We start from the raw sequence: 22,633 nt of genomic DNA, 5'->3' as shown, positions 1-22,633 counted from the left end.
GTTTTGGTTTTTCAACTGAATTTATATTAGTTCACTGCCCACCATGGTAAATTTCAAAATCACCACTAGCATAATGCCTGCTAGAAAAGAATTGCCTGTTATCAGTGCGAATATGTGCACCAGAACGTATGCGTATCAGCAGCGGTCAACTCCAGTTGAACAGGATTCTTGGGCTGTATATAAGACTGTACATAATTTGTTGTGGAGATTGTGAGCCCAGTAGAACTATATTTTTTATACACAATCGAGATGCACACCTATACAATGTATCCAGCCGAGTAGTCAGAAACTGACAGCAGATTATTCGTTGTTCCCTGTGAGCTTTGCATAGATGCGGACACGCAAACAGGTGGCGTGTGTGTGCATTACATTGAAAACTGCAAGTCTTTAAAGACACTCAATCGTGGCGAGTGGCTTGTGCGGCACGGAGACGAACGCAACACGCTGCCTCCCCCATTCTGTATCAAATGTAGTGACCCCCGCATGAGAATAGCGCTGGCTTCAATGGGTCAGCGAAAATACGGTAGGCTACAAGATGGCTGTCCCAGCGAGCCACGAGAGCTTCCGAATGGACGCACACTCTCAGTGCGCATGCGCATGAAGAGAGGCCAAAAGAGCCACGCGTCTTCTGGCCTCTCTCCTCCAATCACCGCAGCTCGCGGTGACAATGTTTGTGTATGATGCGTACACACACACGCACACATACACACTTGTCTCAGTGGTAGCATTGTCCCACACGTTTATGGATATAGCACCGATCTGGCATTGCGCAATTGCACGCATAAACTTTGGTCGTTCGGAGTTTACGTACCATTAGGGATGGCGATCGGCTGCCTTTAAATTGAATTTTGGATTTTTGATAATTCATGCTGCCTACTAAGAAAGCTACTCATAAAGTACCACCACCAAGAAAAACAAACCTTCTTTGTACCCACATGTGATATCTGAAAGAATGCTTAACCTATCATGCAGATCAAAAAGCGGAAATATTGCACATTCTAAGCATCATGATGTCTGATAAAAAACTTTTTTTTTTTCAAAGAACATATCAAACACACAAATATTCAACATTGTTCAAACATACTGGTTGGCAGTGTTGCATTAGTAACATATTGTGTACACGACAAAATTTACAAGACACAATTGGAGTCTTCCATTGGTGGCATCTGGCTATTTAAAAAAAAAAAAAATCTGCTATTATATGATAAATGACAAACATTAAATGTGGTCATATCTTTTCGTAGCTATCCAACATGAAACTGTTGGTCACTACAAGAGAATCTTCCTCAACAGATGAAGAGGTTTAAAAGAAACAAAAACAAGAAAACAAAAGGATATGGTGAGTAGCATGAGCCAATGTCCTGGTTGCATGGTGATAACTTACATAGCACCCTTTCTTTTTTCTGAGAATAATAGTAACCCAATCATTCTTTTTGCCTATGGCAGGATTATCAAATATGAAGTTGACAAGAGTGCAAACATTTGAATTAAGAATACATCTTTATAATCTGAGTTACACATGGCTGCCAACTATACCTTCCACTTACTTAAACACACTTGCTGGCAAGTTTTTCACAACGTGCATATTGACTTTGTTTTGCTTCTCCACGTATTTGTTTGTTGATCAGCTGGTGTGGAATTGTGGGATCATGTGACTCAGTTTCCTGACCAAGGCCAAACTAACATTCCACTTTCTTTCTTTTTTTCTCTCTTTTTTGCAACACACACAGGTGATGGTATCTATGCGAGGGAACACAGGGAACAAGGTCGGCCACAGCTTGGAAGTACAGGTGCACCTTTGGGATACTCATTTGGGGTAGATATGCAACTGGAGGTCATGAGAGGTATAAAACACATCCTGCATGCACCATGAGAAATTGGAGCACAGTAATGGTATCACCTTCAGCCCTGCTACCGCCATCGCTGATCGTGATATCTTAAGGGCTTTTTACACTTGTAAATTTTTGCTTAGCCCCGGACCAACGGTGGGGCTAAGGGGGGGCCTTAGCCCCACCGTTGGTACGGGACTATCCTTAGCCCACTTTCTGTTTACACTCGTTTTTGCCAAAGTGGGCTAGCCCCACCGATAGTACGGTACTATCTGGCCCTGCAAAATAGCAGGGGTTAGCACCGCAATTGCGGTGCCAAGCAAGTGAGTGTAAACAGAACGAAAAAATAATCCTGGGCTAAGCGACGGAGACGAAATCCGACCCTCACTGACCAATCAGAAACGAGGTAATCAAGTGCTGCCGGTGCGTGCGTGTACGTGTACAGTACACAGCGTAATTATGAATATTCATGTGGTTTGGAAAGTCCGGGGCTAAGAAATACGAGTGTAAAAAGGTCAGTTTTCTCCTTAGCCCCGGACAAGAGATAGTACGGGACTAATTGGCGAGTGTAAACAGCTGAAAAAATTGGTACGGGACTAACGATAGTCCTGGGTCAGAGAAAGTCCGGGGTTAAGAAACACAAGTGTAAAAAGCCCTTTAGGATCATCATGACACAGAGGAGTAACCAACAAGACAACTGTGACCTTTTACTTCTGACAATTCGGTCACATCTTTGCTCTGAATGAGCTCATGGCAACATCAGAGTATTTTGTATTGGGTATTTTGTATCTTGTATCGTGAATTGTGAATTTTGATGAGTAGGCCTATACTTTGTACTGCCAATACAGACTGTAACTTATTCGCCAAAGCCCTGCAGACGCATCATATAGCTCATAAAACATGCTGCTCTTGCGGTTACAGGTAGCTATAAATGTTTGAGAATCATGTGACAACAGGGGGATCTGGGGATGGATGTAAACAAACTGTGTAGTCAGATCGCAGCTGCTGCTTGACAAAGCTTTTGCTAAATCCTTCATCTCACTTATTAGTCATATCATGATATATTCTATATCAAGGTAAAATCAAATGCTGCATATTGTATGACAATCAACAAAATAGATATTGCTGCTCTTTCTTTTTCCTGTTAAATATCCACAACAAATCCATAAAGAGAATAACTGTTGCTTAAAAAATTCTTGAGGAAAAAAAGTTCCTATAATTACTAATTTACATCATGTTTTCTGTTTACTCGGTAAGTAAACACTATTGACACTTCAACAACCAAATTTTCATGAATGCCCTATATTCATTCATTTACCTCTATTTCAAAGGCAAATATCACTTAAAGCACTTGTCCACACAACAATTAGTAATTCAGTTCAAAATGACAATCTCACCTTTACCTTTAACGCACTAAAAGTGCTGTTCCTACCTATGTTCTAATGAATTCACAGAGCAAATGAGGTTGTGTATAAAGTTGTAGTAGCTTACATTCAATACTCAGAGAGAGAAGACATCAGTGGTATGTTATTCAACTCACTGAAGCACAGCCAACTATGAAGTCATAAACATAAAAACGAGTATCTATACGCTTTGGGGTAACCCATCCCGCCCCCCCCCCCCTTCCTAGTTTGATCTACATGTTTGCACTATGCCACAATTCGAATGCAAATATGAACATTGGAGAGCTCCTAGCTCAACTAACTTGGCTTAACATGAAATCACCTCACTTCTCAGAGTATCTGACCAGCTGGTTCTGCTGCAAACATACCCCCCCCCCCCCACACACACACACACACTTACAGGAATATCTATGAGGAAAAATATATATAAATACTAGCTACAGTAAAAGTGTAAAGTTAGCTTTGGGAAGTAGAATATGCATGATGTGTATGTGTGTAACTCCGTGACTATACTTCCTTAGATGTGCTTGATTCCCTGCCACTGAACAATAGGCCTACATGCTTCTTCGTCTAACAAATTTTGCCTGTTGGATGGGTAATCAACAGTGATCCCTTTTAATTGATGTCGGCCCTTCCTCTCTCGCCCAGTTCATCACAACCAATTAAGCTTTTATTCGCCTCTGTCTTTGCAAGTTAGTCAGCTCAAGAGTGTCTTACCTTTTTACATCCAGTATACACAAACACTCCAGATACATCTTAAAGGCATAATTTACCATTTGCATACGAAACAAAAACCCAGCATTAGTGCTTTAAAGTAGTTCTAAAATGTGAGTTTGGGATAGAAACAACCAGTGTAAAAATTTTACTCGGTAAAATCGATGTTAAGTATTGTTAGATATACAAAATGTGACAGGACAATAGTTATACTAAAAATGTTTCCAGACTAAACTGTCTATAGTTACTGTTTATTGAGAAAAATACAGATATCTTCTTATATTTTAGGCTTTATCGCGAAAATTTTATATGATAAGATGTTTAGTGGTACAACAGACCTAGACATACACATAAAATGTCATATCTTGAAAAAATTATTAAATCACTGTTCCCAAAGGTAACCAGGACCTTTAAAGATGTCTTATTTGACAAAGACTTGATGGACTTGGGGAAGGTAAAACATCCAAAGGAATTGACTCAGATTACCACAGTGTGCACCAATAAGAATGAACAGAGTTGATATTTGTCATTACATATAATAATTATGGTCGGGTCTGAATCAGCAATTGAATGAAAAAAAGAAAGATACAAAAACTACAAACAAGCAAACAAACAAAAAAAGAAAACAATGATGGAGAGAAGACAAAAGATGAGGATGATGGAGAAGAAGAGATAAAGAAGAAGATGAAGAAGATGATGAAAAAGACAATGAAGAAGGAAAAAGATGAAGATATAGAAGATGAATAAATGGATGAAGAAGAAAGAGAAAACGATCAAATGATGAATAAGAAAAAGAAGAAAACAATGATGATAGGGGAGGAGAAGGAGAAGAAGAAGAAGAAGAAGAAGAAGAAAGAGGGAGTTGAAAAGAAAAATATGTCTGTTACAAGGAAAAATGTGTAGTGAAACAAGTTTGCTCTTGTTCCCCTACACATTGCGGGCGCATTAAAAAACACACCGTCCCCTATCCCTCGGATCTCCCCGGCTGAGATCTGTTGACTCAGGTGGCCCAGTGAAACCACGGCCGGTGCAGCGAGCGAGGCGGCTCTGTGGCATGTGCCGCGGACCCTCAGCTCCCTAAACACGCAATGAAACCAGAGACCCACACACAGCCTGCACCGGTGATCAAACAATCGGTCGATACATAGCAGCAGCGTCCCACAGCAGTTAGTGAGCACAGCCTTGCTCTCTTTTACTTCCGCTCCAACTCTTACCGGATACAGTCATCAGGTTATGGAGGTACATGTACGTCTCTCTGCATCTACATCTCCATTACCCCCACCCCTTCTTCCATGAATTCTATAATCTTTTCAAAGATAAGACAAATCATACATTCAAAAAGATTTTGATCTGCAATAATTATGACACTGAATCCTCTAATAAGTTGTGTCACGGAGAAATTTGAATTTCTCCCTTATGTGTATTTTCTTCATAAACTGTCAACATTTCTGCATATACCGTCAACATTTCTGCTTACACTAGTGGTCTCCAACATTGATCTTTTCTTCATCCCTTTGCTAATTATGTAATCATTAGCTCCTCCTTGTAACTGATTTATTTATTTGTGACCAGGTAGGTCTCCATGATGGTAGAAATTGAATCATGTATTTCATTTAGATAATTTATTGATCGTATTCCAATTTCAGAAATAAAATGCAAAAATAAAATTGAATCAAATCGAAATATCTTTACGGCTCAGTTTTCTTTATGTCAGGCAAACACTATCAACTCATCCCACTCATCAAACATCTGTAAAAGGAAGCAGACAAAGGTTATGTCAACTAAGTTCCACTTCGTAGGAGCTGTAAGCACAAAAGTATTTCCATTCATATGCCATGGTGCATACAGTCTTCCTACCAACAGTAATACATTGCTTTAGATTGCCATGACAACGAAAGACACAATTACACCTCAACCTACTTGTCTTCTTCTTCAGCAGACCATTTACAGTGTATTTTTCTGTCTTGGTTAAAGGGATTGTTTACTTTTGGTCAAACCTAACTTCAGGTTTCTAACATTTTTGGGTGAGTTAAAAAAAAAAACTCTCATAAAATGTGAAAGAGCATAGAATTCCAAGAGGGATTCATCATTTATTTGATGAAAATTGGTTTTGAAATGGCTGAGATATCCTAAATAGAGCGATCCTAGTAAAATGTGGGACCCACCTTTTATTCAGATGGCTTTGTTGTACTTTGGGGTTTTTTTTATGTCTCATCCGTTCCAAAATTGATTTTCATCTAATAGACTTTGAATTCCTATTAGAATGGTATGCTCGGTGCTATTTCAGAATTGGTTTCTTGGTATCTCGCAAAAAAAAGTTAGAAGCCCAATCCTCATCTCTACCAATACTATACCATCCCTTTAAATTACAATCCGTCGAAGATTCTTCTTGTAAAATCTTAGACAACTCAGGCCAGAGTTATAGCATACAATAGCCAAGTTCACACGTGCACCTAATATCTTCAATAATAGGTTAGCCACTAAAAACTGCACTTTCAAAATTCAAAAAAGAAGCATAGTGTCTGTGGTGATAATTTAAATATTTCCACTAATAAATAATATCTATTTCTGGTCAGTTTTTCTTTTTGCCTTTGTTACATAGTCAAAAAGCTGCATCACTTCTGTGATCCCTCACATTTATCCCCAAGTTGAATTATCCTTCAGGTTTACGCCAGGTTCAAGTGTGTATGTGTGTGTAACACACAAACACACTGCTATAGCTTCTGACCATTGAGCATAAAGAATTTAGGGTTTCTGGGATGAACACTGAACTAGGGCTTTCTATAGCTCAGTCAGTAGAGCACAGGGCTAGCAATCCGGAGGTCTCGGGTTCGAATCCTGATGGAATCCCATTTTCTTTGCTCAATTTTCCACTAATAAATTTAAATATTTAGCAATTATTAGCTATTTTGGACAGAGAACACTGAAATATGCATTCTATGTTAGATTCTGGTTGATTATCATGTTCAAACATTTGAGGTGTGTGGGTCTATTTACTAGAAATAATATCTAACACTTGCAGGAGTCATGCTTATAACCATGTGCTCATTGATATTTGCGTACACACGAGTTTGCTCAATACATTATCTGTGCTCTTATCAGCCACCTGACCACAATTTCACCATATTACATGTATCTTGTGGTTAGCAGCATACACTGTGTAGATAACACACAGTTAGCTAGCTGCACAAGTGTTCACATACTGTAGGCCTATACACTATATATTTAGGGAGTAAATTTTTCGTGTGCGTGAATTGGACCTTCCGGATAATATCAGAAGTGGTTAAATTCATAATCTTGGAGTAGAGAAACGAAAGGAAAAATGTGGGCATGCACCTCCATTCATGTCAGGATCGCAGTTAAAATTTTCATGAGTTGTTGAATTTGCGAACAGCACTCAATCCAACAAAAAATCGCAAAAACACAAACCCCACGAAATACATATTCAGCAGTTCCGCTCTCAGGTTCAGTTTCTTCAGGGCTTTGCAGTCATCAAAGTTCAATAGTGAACTTCAAGTTTACATGAAGCAGGGGCAGATCCTGGAATTCTGTAAAGGGGGACTGATATTGTGACTGTGACTAATATTTCTGGTGCCACTTCCGGGTTTCATTTCATTGTTTTCCTTTTTATTTCTTTTGTTTTTTACGAAAAATAAAGGGGGGGGGGGCGTGCGCCGGTTGCGCCCCCCTCTGGATCCGCCACTGCATGAAGTCAAATCTAGCACCTTGTGAACCTAACTAAGTAGCCTACTGATTTCAGCTAATGTTCCATCCATACAGTATTTCAGTGCTGGTAATGAACCCCTGATTAAGGTCATAGCTCACTTGTTTTTTTTTGTTTTTTGTTTTTTTTTTTTCTTCTTTTTTTTTTGCGCTGTTTGAACAGGCACACTATGTTCCAGGAGAAAGGGATATGCCATGAATACAAGTCAACACAATTTTGTGGCAAGTGCTCCTTCGTCATGAACAAATCACTCCCCTCTCTCACTTTCCTGTTCCCTCTGCCTATGCATCTGACCTCATTTTTACACTATTCCGTATATTGCAAACTTTGTCAACCAACTACAGGTAGAGATCAAGTGAAAGTTTGGCTAGTTTTTGTTTTGGGCACCACTGGAATGCTGAATTACAGTACTAAGGAACCAATGCAATTACTTAGCATACTCTAAGGTTCATAAAGCTGTGTTATATATGCTATTACTACAAAAATGATATTCATTGATTTGTCAAAAGTGTGTAATCATTATGAATATTATGAAAGAATAGAGTAGAACAACAATTAACCTTCTCTTTTGTGTCAGTTTAACTTTCACAGTAAAGGCCTATGGACATGTGTTAAAAGAGTACTGTAGTTTTGCATTTTTAATGCAGTAAAAGTCTGCAGTTTCTATTCAGCTTTGTTTTTTGTTTTGTTTTGTTATGTTTTGTTTTGTTTTCATTTGTGTTTGAATGTTAGTTCTCTATACCAGCAGGTTTATTCCCAGCTGTGAAGTACAGATTTATTTTCTAACTCAATAGGGTTGGTTGGTACTGCTTGGCTTCCACATGGTATACTATGATTACCTTTCTATATAGTTGCTGGTATTCCTGTGGTGGTGTCATATTTTTTTGTTATCCTTTTCATTTCATTTTTTCCCCAAACTATTGACTTACCTGTGTTATTCTCTACTGAGTCACACACTTTCCTCATCACATTCACACTAAATCAAACTTTACAACATACAATGTATCTTACATGCAACATAGAAATAAAAGAGTGTGTATATGCGTGTGTGTGTGGGGGGGGGGGGGGGGTGGGCAGATTATTCCATATGCCACTTTGGCAGAATCAACTGAAGACTCCATACCATACAGCATGCAATTGATCTTTGTTTGGAGTAATGGAAGGAGTTGAGATAAATTACAAGCACGGATGATATAAAGCAACAGAACCTTATTTTGTATGTTCTGTTGAGGACCAGACTTGTGTTCATATATTTTCACTTTTGGGGGCAATTCCAGGACCATAATTCTTTCAAATCTCATTTCCACATTCAAGCTCTCTTCTGGCTGCTACAATCATGCCACATCCATAAAGAAAGAGCTGTGCACAATCTCAAGACTTTTGAACGTATGTTTAAACAGCCAGGTGAGACCCAAAATAATTCTGTCTCCCGCCCCCCCCCCCCCCCCCACACACACACACAACTTTTGTTTAACAATCCTCAGGTAGTGCTCTGCTTGGTTTGATAGAGAAGATCGGTGGCTGCAACAACAACAAAAAACAGTTTGTTTGGTTGGTTGAGAACTTCTGTAATTATATTCACTCATATATTCATTTTACTACAGAATATCAAGAAAATGGTTGCCATTTCAGTTGTGCAGAAACTATTCTGTGCTGGAATACTCAAAGTTGTCATTGTATGATGAGAGTGAATAATCACTTCACATCTTTGATGTAGTCACCAGATCAACTAGAAACAGGTTTGATGAAGTAGCATAAGCCGCATTTACACCTACTAACATCACGATTTTTAAAATCGCGATATTTTGGGACCACCGTTTACACTTGCGTAAAAGCACGCCAAGTTTGAGCTTCACGAAACATTGCGATTATTTGGTCGGTAGTGCGCATGTGTAATTTACCTCTCTTCAACACGGTAGACGAGTGGAAGCGCGGGCTGTTCGTATTCACTGCAGTGCAGTCAGTTTTGCTCACAGCTAGCAAGCTGGTTGGAACGCTGTGCCAGGGCTTTTTATCAGTCCAATGCACACGTAAATTTGTGTTTCTCGAGAGTGTAAATTTACAGTAAAACTATATAGCTTGCTGTAATAGATGACATACGTAGCACTATCAGCTGTGTAAAACTTCAGCTTAGTATAGGAAAGTTGATGAAAGTAGCATTCAGGAGGATCATGACATTTCGCCGATATGACGAAAGTGAGAAGTAGGACTTGAAGTTAGGACTGGTATTTCATCAGGCGACAGCAAGAATTCACCATTGTTTTACCGACATTAAGTTTGTTACATACTGCTGTATTCCACAAAGTCAACATATACCAAAAGCAGTATGGGCACTCCCAAAATCAACGCATTTCTGGGAGAGCATTAATTGTTTAAGTCGTTACGGGGTGATGATAGGCCCTGTGTGGATGGAGAACTTCAGGTTTGTTATTAGTTTTCATATACAATATAGTTTCATCAAGGAGGTGAGAAACCAGCCGAGGATCGGCCGTTTACCTGTATATACAGCATGCACCCTGTACTCTGACCACTGGCCACTCTCTACATGTTCCACAGAAGGATCGGGAGCGCGCGTAAACGCCCGGAGCAATCCGACACCGAAAGTCACAAGATGAAAAATCGCGATATTTCTGTGGCTTGGGTTTACACTCGCCAAACGTCGCCTCAAACATCGCGATGTTTCAAAAAATCGCACTCCGGCTGGCAATTTTTCTGGCAATGTTTCGAGGGTGTTTGGGTGTAGTTGCTTAGCAACTTGCACCCAAATGTTGCGATTTTTGAAAAATCAAAATTTTTCCAAGCAAGTGTAAATGGGCCTAATGTTTGCATTTTTGCCAACTCCTTCTCCTTCCATAAACTTTTGGTCTTAAAATTCCATCCAGGCACATAAAGCATTTTGATTTCTTTCCCTCTGGAAATTTTCCCATTGAATTTGCATTATTCCTCTTACTTAACATGGATAGAAATGAAAGATATACTATGGAGAGACTTTATTCGGGTCATTTTTGCATAGTGACCATGCCATGCAAGAGGCTGGCTTCATATCTTCTGGTCTTGATGGTACTATCCATGCAGTCATGCCTAAAGAGCCTCGGAAATTGACTCTACATGCATCACACACCACATGCCACAATGAAGCGATCATAACGGGACAATTTTGCTGGTTCTTTGGTAGTATTTGATGACTCTTTTCACTACCAAACTGTGAGGAAAAAAAGATGCATCCATCTTATTAAGCACCAGTGATTCGTCTACCACAACATTTGTCATTCCTAGCTCCGATGAACTCATCCTTCTTTTAAGAAGGTCACATTGTATCCCTTATGTTGATTGCAACCTGTACATGATGATGATGATGATGATGATGGTGGTGATGATAATGATGATGATGATGAAACAGCATTATATGGCCCCATTTATCTCTAGAAACATTCACAGGTGCCCTGCTCCCACAACATATCACGCATCATGTGCAAAAAGCCATACTCATGCATGTTCTCTGTCTGCTCAAGAAACTTTTGTGGATTTTTCTGTGAAGTGGGCAATCAACAGAGTACTAAAACATTATTGCCATCTTCAGACTTTTGAGAGCTGCTTTCCTCAGTAAAAATCTACTAGAAGTGATGGTATAGCTGCTACAGCTGCCGTGCCTTGCATGCTGCAGGTGTAAGTAACATCATCGAGCACAAAAACTCTCTGCAATGACAAGGTCGCAGTATACTCACGTGAGTGGGGAAATTTCCATGTGACCCTGGCCTAAATTAGCCAAAGTGGTTATGAATTGTAATCACACTTCAAACTTTTTACACATTCATTTTCGCAGCTAGTTTTTATGTTTCAAATTGTATTTTGATGATTTCGAGAACTGCTTTGTCCACTGACACATGGTATATGTATGTATTGTATTTGATTCATGACATGGTATATGCAAAGTTCAAATTCAATATCTAAACTCAAAATCTCCAAAAAAAAAAGGAAGAAAAAATGGAGAAAACTGCTATATTTAAGGAGTCTAAGGGGCTGTTGAAGTGATATATTATAGTATTCAACATGACAGGACAACAAGTTCTTCAGAAGCATTTTTGCGTTAAGATGATTGCTATATCATCAATCAAAGTTGGTGCCAAGTTTCTATTCTGGATTGAAAATGCACTAAATCAAAGCTGTAGGGAAAAGGGATAAAAGCTACTTGAGTATTCATTGCACAAATAACAGGTTAATTCAACATTGGGCTACTATTTCCTAACTGCAAAACAGCACGCTTTTTTTAAAACTTCAGTTTGATGAAGACAGGGAGTTTTCACCATTCCAACATTAATTCAATTATGAAAGATATTAGCTATACACAGATTTAGATCACATTGTTTGTCAGGAGAAGTTGCCCAGAAAAACTCACTCATACATGGCTGAAACATCAATGCTAAACACATCCTGAAAGACGGGCAAAACTGCATTGCTCGGTCATTTCATCAAGTTGACTGAAAACTGAAACCCCGATGGGCAAAAATAGGCAGGAAACTAAATTTGATTGAAGGGATTTGACCCGACTTCTGCCTGGTGACCGCCAGGAAAGCAATGGTTGCTTGGTATGTGAGCATCCACTGGGCCGACGGCTTGAAATCCTGTGGTATATGGTCTTAGCAATGACGACAAAGTCCCTCACCTGGAGGCATACCCTCTGCTGCCAGGGGACTTGAACCTAGGACTTTGTGATGGATAGTCTAAGGTCTTTTGCACCCAGGGACAAATGCCACAACTATTCCTCCTTCCCTAACCACTTCCTCCATTTGCATAATAAATAGGTGCTGATTTAGCTGAGCAACAGACAGTCTTTTCTTTAAAAATTTGTTGCCAATTTAAGAACAAATTTAAGAATTAACAATTAAATGGCTTTTGAAGATTAAGTAAAAGACTCACAAAATGATATGATATATATATGATACGAGGGTTCAAATAAAAGAATTTGTTTGATCTGAAATGAAACACAATTAAACAAGTATAAAATTATGATCAGGGGATATGGTAAAACCAAACACACACACACGGTACAAAGTGGTTCTTGGGACATAATGGCTTACTACAAAAAAAAAAAAAGTTATGAACTACTTTTGTGTATCTTGTAATAGTCAATCCAAAGCTAATAAGCTCACCACAATGCAGATATTGGTGTGCAGAATGCCCTGTCTTTATGACTCCATTACAGTTGCAGAAACGACCCGAGATATTTCTAAGCGCAAAAACGGCGGAACAGCCTCTTGTGGTTTGCTACGTTGGCAATAGACGAAATGAGTGAAGAAAAAAAATCCCATACAGACGTGAAGTCGATGGAAAGGAAAGTTCAACAATACCGCCTTGAGGTACACGTCACTGATTGCCCTCATATGACTACCCGCATTTCCTTGATATGCTATCAATCTAATACATGTGACACAAAAGCCTTAAAATTTAGTACACTGTTAGGATCTGCTGGTACGCATGCATAGGGTGTCAAAGAAAAATAAATGTGATAAAATCATTTTGTGAAGCCTGCACAATAGCTGTATGTTTTAAATAGCTAAGAATTGAAGAAAATAACTGGCTCACGGTTCGTTAATTATTCATACCTGCTAAGACATTGCTGAAGGTATTCATTATCAGCCATGTGTGCCTATCTATTACTTTGGCTTGTCCACCTCAGGGATTTCAGCAAACACTCACTGTGTTCATGCACATTCAAAATCATCATACCATGGTGACATAATGCCATTCTCACAAGGCAGATTGGCATGTGCACAGATACAGCGAAATACTTTCAGGTTCATCTTTCTCTCTTACTCTTGGAGATTTTCCAGAGGGGGGTGGGGGGAGGGAAAGTTATACCAATTTGTAAACAAAATCCAACACAGGATGGCTCTTGAAGTGCTGTGACTTGTGTCTCTTATACTGAGTTTGTTTATGAAAATGTAAAGTCAATGCCCAACAAGATCATGCATAGAGTGGCAAAGAGAGGTGCGGCTGTCATGGTAATCATTGCACTCACAGGAATTTTAAATACATGCACAGCACAGACTGCAGGTATCACTTCTGGAGCATTCTAAACATCGATGACTGTGTATGCAAGAGTTCAAGCGCTTTAGGAGCACCCCTGAATCTACAAATCTACCCCAGATCGCTTCACAGCCACTCCATCTGCTTATACACAATCTAGACCTTTACACCACTCAACAGTTATTTTGATATCACTCTTACACTGTCCAGCAAAATTAAGATCTTGTGTTTAATTTTACCTGAAAATAAGATTTTGTGTTATTTTTACCTCAAAATTAAGATTTTGTGTTTATTTTTACCTCACAAAGGCAAATGTGAAAATCCACTTAAGAGTAAATGATCCTGACAGAAATAGACCTGGAGCTGGAATTGACCCAAACATGCAGCAAACCTTACACAGACCATGCTCCTAATCTAAACCAAAAATACAAAATAAAATGAAACAAACCACAAAAGGGTGCCGACTACTGTAAAAGTGGAAATTTTCGTGGTGGTGAAATTTTCGCGCATTTCGCGCAAACCAGAAACTACCGCGAAAATAAAAGCACGCGAATATATTTGCTTGCCATATGTTCCTCAGTGTGATGTCTTGATTCCGTGGAATTAAAAACACGCGAAACTCTTTTTACCCGGCCAAGCGCGAAATATTCACTTTTACATTTTAATTTTCCATGTTGTAGTTTTGACTGCTTGCAATAACCATGATAAACAAACACCCCCCACACACACACACACACAAATCCATTTGCAGAGCATGTACATTGTATATGAGATTTGTGGATGATAAAACTGGACTTAAAAAACACACAAGGACACACACCAAAATAAACCCCACAAAATTTACCCCCACAAAATCTAATATATTTGTAGCCTGACTACAGTACTCGGGAATACCGACTATAAGGTCCCAAGCACCAATATTCCAGATACTACCAAAATCATCCTTGTCGAAACCTCACTCTGACATACACCAACAAAACTATATCTGTGCCTTGACTACATTTATCTTCTTAAGATGTAAACATATCCTCTTCACATATGTCTTGTCTTTTTTCAAAATCAGAATTGATGCGTCTGGCCAAGCATCAGTTTTCATGCCAAAGACATTGCACCCCATGTACAGTCTTCTTTTCTTTTGATACATTTATGCTTAGGTTACAACAATCTGAGCAGATAGGCAAAGAAAATGCATGCGTGGCAAGTGAAAAGAGAGAACACACAATCATCACTGAGTATCCAAACCAAAACATTTAATAACGGGCCGCCCGCACCTTTGGCAACGGATTTCTACGCAACTGCCAGCAAGTCTTGTGAGATGACGATCATGTGAACCCAATGGGGCAACGATACTACTGTTGTGGTAAAAAGAAAAAAAGGAGAGAAAAAAATGCAAAGAAAAAAAGAGCAACCACTTAATGACAACAACGGAGTTCAAGCTCTAGCTGGAACAGTACCAGTAAACTCTGTTAACACAGAGCTCATCTGCAGCAAGTTTATCACTCGGATCCGCTACCCTCTTCCAGCCTATCCCCCTTTTAGTGAGATTCATCAAACTCGGAGGCGTGCATTTGTAAAGTTTTCAGTCCACGTAAATTTCTCAGTTTGGCAATGAAATATTTCATATGCAGTCCTGGATGATGTTTGGAGTCACAGGCCTCTCAGACATTATAAGACTTCTACAAAGACCCTGTTGTTTGCATTATAATGATCATTAGCAAAGCTCCAAAGCTTAGCGCATCAGAATCAGGGTGTTTTTGTGAGATCACTTATTATTCATCAGAATCAGGGCTTTTTTGTGAGATCACTTATTATTCATGAAAGTTCAACCAGTGGATACCACTCCTATTTCTTAATTCAGTCAAAGAATAATAACTCCATTGGTCACTGTGATCAATAAAATGGCCAGATTAAACATTTGGCCATCAGTGAGAAATGCATAGGCTATGCATATTAAGCTTCTTTAAATAGTTCTGCATAAGTTACAAAATTTAGCTGGGTCATCAAATGGATACACACACTTATAAAATGACATCATTACTCCAAGTTGTAGCTTAAAATGTTTAAATACAGTCAAGCTTGCCTGAGTCATATCAACAAAGGGACCAAAGAAAATTCTTTGATTTACATGAATTTGACTTACAGAATACCACTCACACATATTCATATCCATCTGGGTAGAATTCTATTTGGACTTAGCCAATTTTTTGACTTGCGCCAAGAAGACTCAGGCAAAGTTGACTAGATATGAACACTTAAATTGAGAGAGTATGCTGATCCCTGTAGCATGTGCGAATCAAAAATATTGCACTCTTGGGCTTGCAAAGGACACTTGGCTGACCTGAAAGCAAACCACACATGAAAAGGGCACGGATAAAACCACCCATATGGTTAGAAAAAAAACTAAGGAAGATAATCATTACAGCTATTTGTGGTTGCTTGACTGACGGCCCCACACAGCACGTATGTATGTGTATTTCATTTGGACAAGTGACTGAAGAAATTATGTTCAAGACAGAGCAAACGGCCGGATATTGGCGATGACAGTTTCAGAAGTTGGAAATTTGATACCAAACGACATTAAAAATATGGCCTGTATCTGATATCCATGGATTTTCAGCATCTTTCCCTTGACTCTGGGGAATAAAAAGAAAGATGTTCATTATTGGAAATATTCAATTTGGAGTGATACATTTATTATCGTCTTATGTTTAGGGCCAGTCAACTTGAGCTTGGAAACAGATCAGTTAGTAAACTTCCCTGGGTGGAAAAGGGGAATATAACAAGAAAGGCAACATCATCTTGGTGAAAAGTGAGGGTAGACCAGTGGCTGAAGATGCAGTTAAAGTTAAATGAGGAAAAAAAGAGATAAAAGGACACATCAGAAGTAGTACCAGTATAATTCTGGGTGGGAACACATGGCACGTTAAGGTCATGTTTGCAGTGAAAGATACGGGATGAAGACCTCGTCAGTGCTGGCTTGACCAACAGTACATTGTCCGAGGTTTCAGTTATTCAATGCACGACTTTCTTCTTCACTTTCTAACCTACTTGAAAAAGGGAAGAAAAAAAGTAAAACAAAAAAAAATGCTAATTGATGTCCAAGTTTTCAGTCAGCCAACCATTTGCATCTTGTTTGTTCACAACTCACTGAAAATACAGGAAAGCTGCACATTTTGTAGAAATACAGCTGTAGTAGGAATCACTCGAAAAGGCCATAAAACACGCCCATTCCCAGAGTTATGACTGAGCATCATTGGGACCAATATATAGAATCTGCTTGTCAGAAATACACTAAATGCCTGAATATGTTTATATTTTGAGTAATATTAAGTGCTCACATGTGTAATCAATGTACCCTGCCACTGTCAAACTTTGTCTTTATTATCAACATACAGTATACGCCAGCAGGCAGATTATGTTTTGATAATTAATACAAAAATTACAGTAGATGCACATAACATCCTAAACCCCCTAGTGAGGTTGGGTTGCCACTTGGCACAGAAAACCTCAGTGTTTTACGCACTGTTCAAAATCTCTGATACCGGAAGGGTTAAGGAACTTGCATGTAACCTCGAGTATTAAAAAAAAAAAAAAAAAAACATCCATTTAGTTTTCCCTCTTAGCTATTAGTTGGCATCAACTTGGGTTTGTAATCATCACGGGTGAGTGACCGAGCACATTCGTTCATGCTGCCCCCCCCCCCCCTTCCAGCAAACTGCATTTCTTTTCAAACATGGTTTCAGAAGTTGGCCCCTTGATTTGACCAATCAAATGCCTACCTCTATCATCTAAATATTCACAATATGATTGGGACCCCCCCCCCCCCCCCCGACTCTCACTTTGCACTGTTTTTATTACAGCCCATGATATGGCAGTGACACCATACTAATGCCATACTACACCATATATGCTCAGCAGCTGCAAATGCACATAAATGAATGCATAAATACAAGATCATACAGTCATACACCACTTCTCCATCCTGAAATAAAACTCACTTTGGCTCATAATGCATCTAAAGTCTAAAGTGTTCATTTCAAAGCCAAGTCTCGTGCATCAAAGAACATACACCATTTTGAGTAATATACAAACAATATGTATGCTTTCCATTCATTCAACTGAAATCCTTGCTACAAGTCATTATTCAGCTTTGTTTCCATCCGGAATATTTGCATCTCCCATCCTGCAATGATTCATTAGTTGCTTGTTTGTTTGTTTGTTTGTTTGTTTGTTTGTTTTTAAGCTGACTAACAGGCACTTTCAAACAAATAAGAAATTGCCTATTATAACTAGTATTTTTCTTCCATATCTTTTTTTCACTGTGTCAGGCTTTCAAAGCATTATGGATGGTGACGGAAATCGAGCCACATGGAGGCAGATCTGAAAGGAAGGAAAGAACGTCCCATATGTGACTCCCATTTAAGTTTGTGACGATGATGCTGACAATACGAAATTTCACGATGAGCGCAACAACGCGTCACTCCGCATCACTTCCTCCCAAAAAAACAGATGTTCTTGAGAATGTTTGTGGTCGGTTTATTTTTGTTTTTTGTTTTTGTTTTTTTTTATGTCTATTATTGCCGAGCAGGCGATTCTTTTGTCTTGGTGCCATCACATCTCTGCAGAAGAACACAAGCCTACCCTCATATTTGCCTGCAAGTCAGCTGATGCAAATCTGATCCCTTGATTTGGAGCATGGCCAGTTTTTGGTCGTCGTCCGATTAGAAACAACTGTCAAACAATTTTTTTAACCAGCCATGCCCCTTCCCTTCTAGAGCCCTTTCCGGCTAGAAAACAAATAACGGCTAGAAAACAAATAACATGTACAGCAACCCTTGCACAGAAGATGAGACAAGTGTTTTCTATTGCTACTGACAGGAAAAATATGCCACATTTTCAGCTGATGTGATGACATATGACTATTCACTTCTTCACTCCGCACTGCACAGGGTGTCAGGTTATACCATTCACAATTTATTTCACTTGGCGACAGCGTTGCTCAATGGCCATCTAACATCTAGTTATCCTGAATTATTTCATGCAGTTTTTTGTTCCACTTTTTGTTTCTCATTTTTCTTTTCTTTTCTTTTTTTTTTTTTTTTTTGGGGGGGGGGGGGGGGGGGGTTCAATCAGTAAAGCAGGATTCCTAAATCATGTCAAATGATAATGACAGCATTCCTGGCATTATTCTGTCCCAATCTCACACACATATTAGATGGGAAATGATTATATTAAATACTTTAAACATATTAAATATTTATATCAAATACATATTTATTTTTTGTTGTCGAAGCTGTCAAGAAACAGCTACCCAAGGCCCCATCTTCTAAATAATTCTGGAATATGTTTCTCCATGGCATTCATTTCATTCTCTCATGTGACTTGGGTGTACATTCTGAAACATTCACCCCTATATTTACATACATATCATTATTTACTTAATCCAAGAAGGTACAAGGCTAGTACCTCCTCGTTCATACCATACTGTACCTTATTCAGATTGTATCACTGCTTCAAATAAATTGGATCAGAGAAGGGGTGCCATTTCAAGAAACAAACTCCATTCTGAACATGATATGCAATGATTTGTATCAGGCATTTTCATGATGATTGTTCATCCTCAACTACTGTCTCTATCCAGATCATTCTGTACTGGGTAAACAGCATGCATCACATCTTTCCAGTATTTTTATGGGTGCAAAGTAAATATATCCCAAATAATTTAGCAATCCTGCTTTATTGATTGAACCACAAAAATGAGAAACAAAAAGTGAAACTAAAAAACTGCATGAAATAATTCAGGATAATTGAAAAATAAACCCAACAACAACAACTTTGAGACAGACTTGGACAGATCTCAGTGGCCATTCCAAATTCTGTCATCTACCTTCATGCAATGACCTCAAAGGGACTGTACAGTGCTGGTTAAGGTGAGGATTCAGCTTTTAACGTTTTGCGAGATATTTAGAAACCACTCTATTAAATGTTAGAGAGCATACAATTCTAAGGGGAATCAAAAGTTTATTTGATGAAAATTGGTTTTGAAATGACTGGGATATCTAAAAACAAGGTAAATCAAAGAGATTCTAATAAAAGTCATGGCCTGTCAATTTTATCAGAATCACTTTTTTGGATACCTCAGCCATTTCAAGGCCAATTTTCATTAAATAAATGTTGAATCCTTTTTGAAATGACATGCTCTTTCATATATCATAAGAGGTTTCTCATTATCTCACCAAAAATGTTATAAACCTGAATCCTCACCTCAACCAGTACCGTGCAGTCCCTTCAACAAGCTTGCTCTCATGAGGCAAAAATTTAACAATTTGAACATGATGAAGCAGATATTCTAGCACAAGCAGGACCAGCTTACAGCAAGGATTGCAAACTGTCCAATCATATTTATTTGGGTTTGTCACTGGGTTGGGCGGATTTGTTTCTGGAGCAGGATTTTCCTCTTTCCACAATGACGTCTTTTTCGAGGGCATCGATACGGTTGAAACCAAATGATCCCCCAAGGTATACTGTTAGAAAATGCAGGTACCCAATTTAAAGATCAGGTAGCTGTCTCTTGACAGCTTCAACAACAACAACAAAATAAATATGTATTTGATCGTTTATCAAATCCAAATCTAATGTGTGTGTGAGCTTGGGACAGAATAATGCCACGCTGAAAGAAAGGTGTCACTATTATTTGACATTTTCATATGACTCTTCCTTCATCAAACTAAATATTATGCTTGAAGAACCCATCTTGGTATATGCTACAGACCTGAGCTTTGGTAAAGCAGAAATTTCCCTATACTTATTGGTCATTTCCTTCCTCTTCTTCTTCTTCTTCTTCTTCTTCTTCTTCTTCTTCTTCTTCTTCTTCTTCTTTTGACAAACAAAAAAGATGATTTCCTCTAATATCCTGCTCACATGAAATCCTATCTGTCACTACCAGCAAGATGGAGAAACACACCACACCGAATCAACCGGTGGGACTATGCACATTACCTGCTAATTCACTGATTTAAGAACTTTTCAAAGAACACTTGTGAGGAAAGAAATTGCAAGCGGCAAATGTGAAGGGAATACGAGTGACTCGACACACCTTCCTTTGAATTTAGAGGGATTGTACTTGTTTTGGCAGACACACCTACAATGTACAGTGTTGGAAGTTTTGATTTACAAAACATAATCTTCTCTAGATTTATCTCCAAATTTGAGGACCACAGTGAAACAAGTTGTTTGTAAGTTGGATATGAAATACTGAATCTTTCATAGGTTTCATAATATGTGGTTTTTTATTAACTTTTCAATCCTATTTCAAAGACATATCTATGTGGAGAATCCTTTATCAGTTTGAGACCAATGTACATTGTACATGTACAGCCTCACTTAGGGTGTGAAACTTATAGGCCAACTACACTTGCAGCTATAGTAACTGGATTCACACTGTCCATATTCAGGGCTACCAAATAATTTAGGATTAACCATTCACAGAGGCCTGGCTCAATGCTTTCTGCTACACAGCAATGCTGTCACAGATGTCATCTCATTCAACACTTTGGTTTTTTTTCACTGTTTTCTGGAAGAATTCAAAATAACACATTAATCACATATATGTGACCCTGCACCTCAAAACAAACAAAAAGTCGCCAGACATGAATTTATAGTTAAGACCATATTCTGAAAGAACAGACTTTAAGCTTTAAAATGATGTATAACTCAAATCAAATGGACTCTCCTAACCTATCTAAATATTGGAAAGAAAGCACAAACTCAGGAAAAGTGTTAACTGAGAAAAGAGGCTCTGAAGTACAGTGTCTATTCAAGCGCTTAATCTTTACCGAACCGTGCTGGCTGTGCGATGAATGGGACAAAAAATAGGAAGTAAACCACCAGAGTAACAACAATGAAGGGATTATCAAATTAAACTGAAATTAAGCATGCCTCATTAACACATTCTGTCCATAATTAATGCCAACTTTCAAAGCAGTAGCAGTATCCTTTCAAAAGTTATTAGAGTTGAAAGTGAAGACTGTGGACAAGGTTTTTCAGAAATGAGAAAGGGATTCTAAAGACACACCTAATCACACTTTTCTACCAAAAATGTTCGAGATAAACTGCTAAAGAAACACACTTTCCTGCCCGTTTTATGATACCAAATTTTAGCATAATGTTAAAGAAGACCAGCTCTTTCAGAAAATATGAAAAAGTCAAGTTCGGCTGGGTTGACCCATTTCACTTATTTTCAGTCCTCGTGCAAAATCAGTGTGTGCGACTTTATGTTCGTTTTGAGGTGCACGGTCACATATTCCCCACAGATGAAGTTAGAAACATCTCTCAGGGGTATTTGATCCAAAACTGCTCAAGCACGGGAATGATTTTTTGGGGGATGATTTTTGAGGAAAGAAGGACAGCATTAACCAATGAACTGTTGAGAAAACTCCAGAAAAAAAAAATGGATAAAAATGATGAGGAGGCTTGCAATCCAGCATACAGCTCCTGGAATATTGAATTTACCCTTATGTCAACACTGGCAAATATCAGGTCTTGTGTGTGCTAAGCAGGAGAAACATGTGGAAACATAATCTACAACATCAAATTATTTGCCCACGAGATTACAGATTACAGTCTGTGTAATGAGTTCTAAAATGATTAAAAAAAGAAAAAGTATCAAACTTAAACATGAACACTTGTGAGCATGGCTGTGTTGTATCCTAAGCGCCCTTGTCTTTCTGGCCACATACAGTGTAGGTTTTTGCTGATACACCCCATACAATTTTTCAAAATCATGATGCACACTTTTGCCTTATTACGTTGTTTGCTTGTGTAGTTTTTTTTTAATTATTGTCACCTTTCTATTCATTTTGTGTTAACATATATTCAAGTTTTTTTTTTTTTAACCTGACCAATAAAATCAATCAAACATATAAAGTTAATATTGA

Source organism: Diadema antillarum, unplaced genomic scaffold (assembly GCF_040938485.1).
Source record: "Diadema antillarum isolate AM-2024a unplaced genomic scaffold, OU_Dant_1.0 scf00000120, whole genome shotgun sequence".
Classification (NCBI taxonomy): Eukaryota; Metazoa; Echinodermata; class Echinoidea; order Diadematoida; family Diadematidae; genus Diadema; species Diadema antillarum.
The sequence above is the reverse complement of the archived record's forward strand: the minus strand, read 5'-3'. Positions refer to the sequence as shown.